Source organism: Erpetoichthys calabaricus, chromosome 6 (assembly GCF_900747795.2).
Source record: "Erpetoichthys calabaricus chromosome 6, fErpCal1.3, whole genome shotgun sequence".
NCBI classification, from domain to species: Eukaryota; Metazoa; Chordata; class Cladistia; order Polypteriformes; family Polypteridae; genus Erpetoichthys; species Erpetoichthys calabaricus.
This window is the reverse complement of record NC_041399.2, coordinates 106,162,284-106,169,319: the sequence shown is the minus strand read 5'-3', so window position 1 is coordinate 106,169,319 and position 7,036 is coordinate 106,162,284.

The following is a 7,036-nucleotide window of genomic DNA, read 5'->3' as shown; positions in this document are numbered from 1 at the left end:
TCTTTAGGTCTCTCCACATATGATCTATGGGATTTAAGTCTGGGCTTTGAAGGGGCTACTCAAGGACAGTCAGACTTGGCCCAAAGCCACTCCAGCATTGTCTTGGCTGTGTGCTTCGAGTTGTTGTAGTGCTGAAAGGTGAGCTGTCAGTCACCTCAATCTCAAGTTTTCTTCAAAGACTTCCCTGTATTTGGCTGCATCCATTGTTCCCTCAGTTCTGATTAGCATCATTGTCCCTGTTACTGAGCAGCAGCCCTACCGTATGATGCTGCAACCACCATGCTTCACTGTACTAATGGTACAATGGAGCTGATGAACAGTGTCCGGTCTTCACCAGTCACATGTAGTGTATGATGTTCTGCAATAAGAGTTCAATTCTGGTCTTACTGGACCATAGAATCTTTTTACTCATGCTCTGTGTTCTTTAAACTGTCATATGCCTTCTACTCGAGAATGGCTTCCATCTAGCTCAACATAAACGCCTGATTGCCGGAGTGCTGCTGAGATGGTGAACCTTCCAACATCTCATTAGAGGACTTTTGAAACTCTGTCAGAGTGACCATTGTGTTCTTGGTCACTTCTCTGACCTCCCATCTCATTGAAGGACTTTTGACGCTCTGGCAGGCAGACCATCGGGTTCTCGTTCACCTCTCTGACCAAGGCCTCCTTGCCTGATTACTCAGTTTGGCTGATGAGCCATCTCTAGAAAGAGTCCTGGTGGGAACACTAGAAACTTTACAGATGGCTTTATACCTTTGCCCTGATCAATGCCTGACCACAATTTGATCACAGAGGTCTACAGAAAGTTCCTTGAACTTCATGGCTTAGTTTTAGTCCTGAGATACATTATGAATTCTGGGACTTTATATACGCAGGCGTTTGATTTTCTAAAGGATGTTCAATCAATTTGGTTTGCCAGAGGTGAACTCCAGTCAAGTTCTGGACACGACTCAAGGACAACTGAAGCAACAGGATGCAACCAACTTCAGCTTGGAGTGCCACAGTAAAGGGTCTGAATATTTGCATAAATTAAAGATTTTAGGTTTTGATTTTTAATAAATTTTCAAACATTTCAGAAAACATGCTTTCACTTTGTCATTATGGGTTATTGAGTATAGATTGATAGGCAAAAATGGTAAATTGATCCATTTAAAATAAAATCTACAACACAAAAAAATGTACAGAAAGTGTCGGGGTCTGAATACTTACTCAATCTACTGTAAATAGAAACATAAAACCATTATCATAAAAATGAAAATAATCAGAATCTCTGCTTATAAATCTTGTATTTTTTTGGTATATTTTACAGTGCATCCGGAAAGTATTCACAGCACATCACTTTTTCCACATTTTGTTATGTTACAGCCTTATTCCAAAATGGATTAAATTCATTTTTTTCCTCAGAATTCTACACACAACACCCCATAATGACAACGTGAAAAAAGTTTACTTGAGGTTTTTGCAATTTTTTTTGCAAATCCTGTTCTACCTTACCCTAGTTTTGTTAGGTGATGTACTCCTTACTTTTGGTTCCATGCCATTTGCTCAGTAGTGCTCTGAGTTCCTGAAAACTAATGGAAAAAAAACTCACAAAAATTCTAGCATAGATCTTAATATGAGTCACTGAGGAGAACTGACCCAGCAATCACAAGTCTCAAATTTCAATGCAAACGTGTCTACTACCGTATGTACTCACGTATAAGTTGGGTCTTGAAACCAGAAAAATCGATCATAAATTCAGACTCTGACTTATACACCTGTTCAAAACTACAACACTTACATTTTTTTTTTTTTACATCTTCTTGCTTCCTCCAATCTTGCACCAGTTTCTCAGACACATCAAATTTTGTTGCAGCAGCACAGTTACCAATTTCTTTCACCACTTCAATGACTTTTAATTTAAAACCAGTTTTATATTTTCTTCTGATCGAACGCTCCATCGTTGATAAGGGATGCTCTTATGATAAAGGTGTATTAGGGTGTGAGATACAAAAAACACAGAACAGTGTAAACGTCGCTTCAGAATAGTTTGGGTATTACCGTGTGGTCACCTAGGCACAATACATAGAAAAAAAAAGGCAGTGTGATCCGTGGTTCCTCTCTCAGGTGGGCGTTAGCATATGATAATCTCTTGGACCAATAGCGTTAGTTCTCCGCATTCAACTTATACGACCGACATTATAAAAGTCAGGAAATTATATGGTAAAAACAAGCCCCGACTTAAGTTTAAATTCCGCGGGAGAACTTAAATGAGAGTATATATGGTAATTCAAAACAATGTGACACAATCAGAGGAGTAAAACACCTGCTATAAATGGGTGTTAATGTTCACCTAAAGCATGCTGAAATATTATTTATCTGGAAAACAGAAGCTGAATGTGGCCCAAACCTCAACCTTAAGCGTTTCTGTATGTACAGGACTAAAGGTTAGGTGTACTGAAAGGGGAAAACCCCTCAGGACATTATAATGGAATCTGGAGAAACTGACCTTCTGAAAGGTTAGCATGGGGGTCTCTCAATTTAACTGAGAAGTACTGGTAAGCAAAAAAAAAAAGTCATATCTGTAGCAGTGGCCAAAACAAATGGGGAGTTAGGTGAGGCAATGGAGAATGACTTATGGATGGCTGTGAGGAATAAGAAAATCATTTGATGACTTAGAAAAATCCTAAACCTGGAGGATATGTTCTCAGAGGAGTGTGTCAGAAGCATTAATTGGGATAGGGTCAATCTCTCTTATGATACAACTGGTTACATTTCTTTTGGTTTTCCAATTGGAGTACTGGCAGGTGAAGGGACTTGATCATGGTCACACAGAATCAGTAGCAGGATTTGAACCCACAACATCAGGGTTTAAAGTCCAAAGCCTTACCCACTACACCAGACTGCCAGCCTATAGCATCTTTCCCATACTCGAGATGTTTTTTGGCTAACACTATTTTACGGATGGAGAGGAATAGTGTCTTGCAGTCTGGTATACTAGATAACTTTTTTACTTTCTTGTATACGAAGTACAGGGGAAATATTGGAATCATCCAAAAATTCGATTTCAACATTTTGATGAATTTTGACGTTTTAGACCTCCGCGAGTCCAAAAATACAATTTCTGGAATTATGTCTGTGTGTCTGTCTGCGTGTGTGTGTGTAAGTAAACACGATAACTTGAGCACACTTTCATTTAGGTCAAACAAATTTTGCATACAAGTATTAGGTACCAAAAAGATTTCGATAAACGTTTGAGATATTTCCACTAAACAGAAGTGTTACAATACCCGAAACGTTTCCCCAAAAGTATTAAAAATTTCATAATTTCACATCATATTATGGTAAAACACCACATTCTAAGCATTTTTTGTCTCTTTGCATGTTTTCGAAAAACGACCGGTTTTCGAGATAATCGCAATTTGCCATTTGACGTTCAAATGGTAATACATACATATTTGAGAATGTTTTTACTCTACGTAAATGAAATTTTGTGTACAAGTATTATTACATTACACATATTGCTAAATTCTCTTGCAACTTTTGACCCACTTCTGCTAACTAAAAGGGATAATTTACCTGAATTGATCGCCAAAATAAAATTATCATATCAATTTTTTTATTCATGCACCTGCAAAGTCTGATTTATTCAACTTTACTTTTATAATACGTGTAAGAGCCATTTTCCTAGTTATATAAGATTCATAAATATTTTACTAGATGACAATGCATAATTTATGGGAGGTTCCTATAACCCCCATAAGTAGAATTGTATTGGTACAGTATATTCTTGCCATTTCTAACAGCTTTGAGTAAACATTATCCTTCAGTTAGTGACAGCCTTGTCATGTGTAAGGTGTAGAGGCATACGGTTTTAAACCGTGACCGTGCCTGAGGGCCTTCTGAGTGTGTAAAGTAACTCGTAAAACAGCACATATTTAAATGCAGAACCATACACTTATAGTGTACAGAAGAAGAAGCTAAGAATCTTTTAAGTATATAAGAAGTTAAGAACCTTTAAGTATAGAAAGAAGAAGTGAAGAACTTTTAAGTACAGAAATAGCTTTTCTTGAGAAACTTTAGTTAAGTTTAGACAAGATACATTTTTCTTTTTTTTGCCTTTTATTCTACATGTGTAACTATTTTTCCCTTTATTCTTGTGCGGATTATTTGCTTTTAACTTTCACTAAATAATTTTAAAACAAACTTTTGGACTGAGAGATTTCTTTCTTTCTTTCTTTTACCCGTGCTTGATCTCGCCTTATGCTTTGGCGGCTACAATATGTAAATGTTCAATATATTATTAATTTGATTTGATGTTGATGGTTCTTTAATGTGCATAATATAAAAATATAATCATTGTCTTGTGGTTTACTCCTCAAATATCCATCCCCATATCTGAGTATATGAGAAAGTCTAGGGGAGACCACTCCTGATTTTTTTTTTTTTTTAAGTAGAACTACAGGGTGTGTTCCAATTACTTTGTGACCATACACACCAGCCTCAGAGAGAAAGCCAATCCTGTTTATACATGCTTTTTAGGATTTCAAATCACTATTGACCGTATACTCCATAATATCTTGATGAAGCTGCTAGAAGAGTAAGGGGTTCCAAGGCCAATGGTGCATGGTTCTCTGTCCCCAGATTTGCAAAGTAAAATTTGGATTTGCATATTTGCTGTTCTGTGTGGCTGTTGGAGTCCACCAATGGTTTGTCTTTCCTGTACATCATTTTCTAGGTACAACTGAGGTTACACTGGTGCTGTTTGCAGTTTATGTCCTCTTGGCCTCATCAGATAGTCATCTTTAGTGCACACTAAAACAATTCATATCTGAGTACTGTATGATGAAGTTAAAATGTGAACTAGCACTTCCAAATCAGAGGTCATGATCATCTGGAAAAGACTTATTCCTTACACCATACTGCACGTGGATACTCCCAAGCACCTCAGAATCTTGTCACAGCTGAGAGCAGTGGTGATCATATAAATGAAGTGGCACCAAATTGTGGAGGTGATGCAGAAGCAAAGTCTCCGGAGGAAGCTTTTGATTTACTGGTCTGACCACATGCCCATCATGGACTATATTCACAAGCTTTGGCTACTGACTGAGAGAAACTCCTGTGCAAGGTTTCTATGACAGAGTGAGGAGCTTGACATTAGAAGGGACATTGGAGTACATTGTAACTACAGTTTCTCTGGACTGAGAGGAAGCGGTTGTGGTGGTTAGGAGTAGCAGTTAGGAAGACCACTGGCAAGTCTCATTGTGGGTGCACCAAGCAGAACCCACTAAGAGATTTAGGCACATCTCAAAGATGATGCAGGGAAAGCATTTCCCAAGTGGTCTGAGATCGTACAGGGATTCTAAAGGAGGAGCTGGAAAAAGGTTCTGTAGATAAGGTGTGTTAAAGTGTCCAGATCTGCATATTGCCATCACAACCGTCACCAGGAGTAGATTGCTTGAGCAAATGCGAAAGAAGTAAACCTGACATGTACAACAGAAGGTAACAGCAGTTCTGACTGAAGAACCCAAAGACTTCAGAAGAGATGACTAACTTTCTGTAGGTGTGGGTTATGAAAAGGTAACTAGCACAAGTACATTTGGGACACAAGAAATTCTATACTGCTGCATCTGCCCATTGACTTATTTTACCATAGAACTGCTGTCTTAAACTTCGTTAAAACAATTCTTCAAGCAGCCAGGCAAACCTTCTTTGCTCATCTTTGTATTTTTAGACAGTTGCACAGAAAGAACACATTTACAAATTGCAACAGCCTAACCCAGATATATGCCTTGCCTGTGTTCAGATATACCATACTGTATTTGTTTTTATTTTTTGATTAGAAATGCATTAAAGTGCTATATTTGACATTTATAATTTGCACTTGTTACTTTTAATTTGTACTTTCCAGTTTATCAAACAGTAAGCAAATGTACCATGCCATGTCAAATAGCTCATGCAGCGTATCAAGTTCTTTAATGACAACCACCAAAGTGCAATGACGTGTTTACTAAAACTCAAGAATACAACATGACACTTGAAAGTTGAAAAATCAACATACTTAAATTTATTATGATGTGTGCAATGTGCTTGACTTTATTTTAGCTGAAACTAAAATACAGCAGCTCTAGCAGTAAATACATTAATGTCCCATCAGATTTAGGCATTTTTGACTTTCAGAATACACCTTTAGTCAAGACCAAGTGACACGGCTAAAGCTATTTAAATACAACAAATCAGTAACTCTCACCCCAAGTTAAAATTATGCTTTTTCTGATAATGTCTCTGCCACAGTTGCAAATGACTAAAATATGCATTATCACAACTGAATGAATCATGAATTATATAGAGTAGAATCTCTACATTAAACATACTGTTTATGCATTATCTCTCAAAACATTTACAAACATAAAGCTAATTACTTCAGCATTTATTTTCAATATGTTGTTCCTGAATGAAGAAGGCTATTTCTGCGTTTTAAAAACAACAGGTGGGTGGCATGTTGGTAGTGCTGCTGCCTTAAAACAAAAAAAAAAAAAAACAGGGTTCAAGTCCTAGGTGCTCCCTTCATGTTCTCCCTGTATCAATGTGGGTCTCCTCCCCAAGTCCAAAGAAATTCAAGTTAGGCAGACTGGTGATGTTAAACCAACCCCTAATTATATATATTGTTCCTGATTTACAGTCGACGCTTCCAACAGGCTCTACCTTCCCTGCTCTGGATAAGCAGGTACGTTAAATGAATGGATGAACAATAGGTCCCAAAAAGTAAAACATTTCTTAGTGAATTATATACCATACTCCGTAAGTTCAATATTTAGAAAATGTACACAACTGTTCATAAAGTATTCAAAAGCCAATTCAAGCAGTCCTTTCCTGCTGGTAAAATACATACAAATGTATCATATTTATTGTTTTCAATAGCACTGTGTGTCAAATACTGTATCACCACTGTCAAACAGTCACCGAGTAAAAATCAATTGATAATACAATTTATTGCTTTTGTTATATAATTAATAATTAGCATACTTTTTGCTACATATTATAAAATTAAAAACAT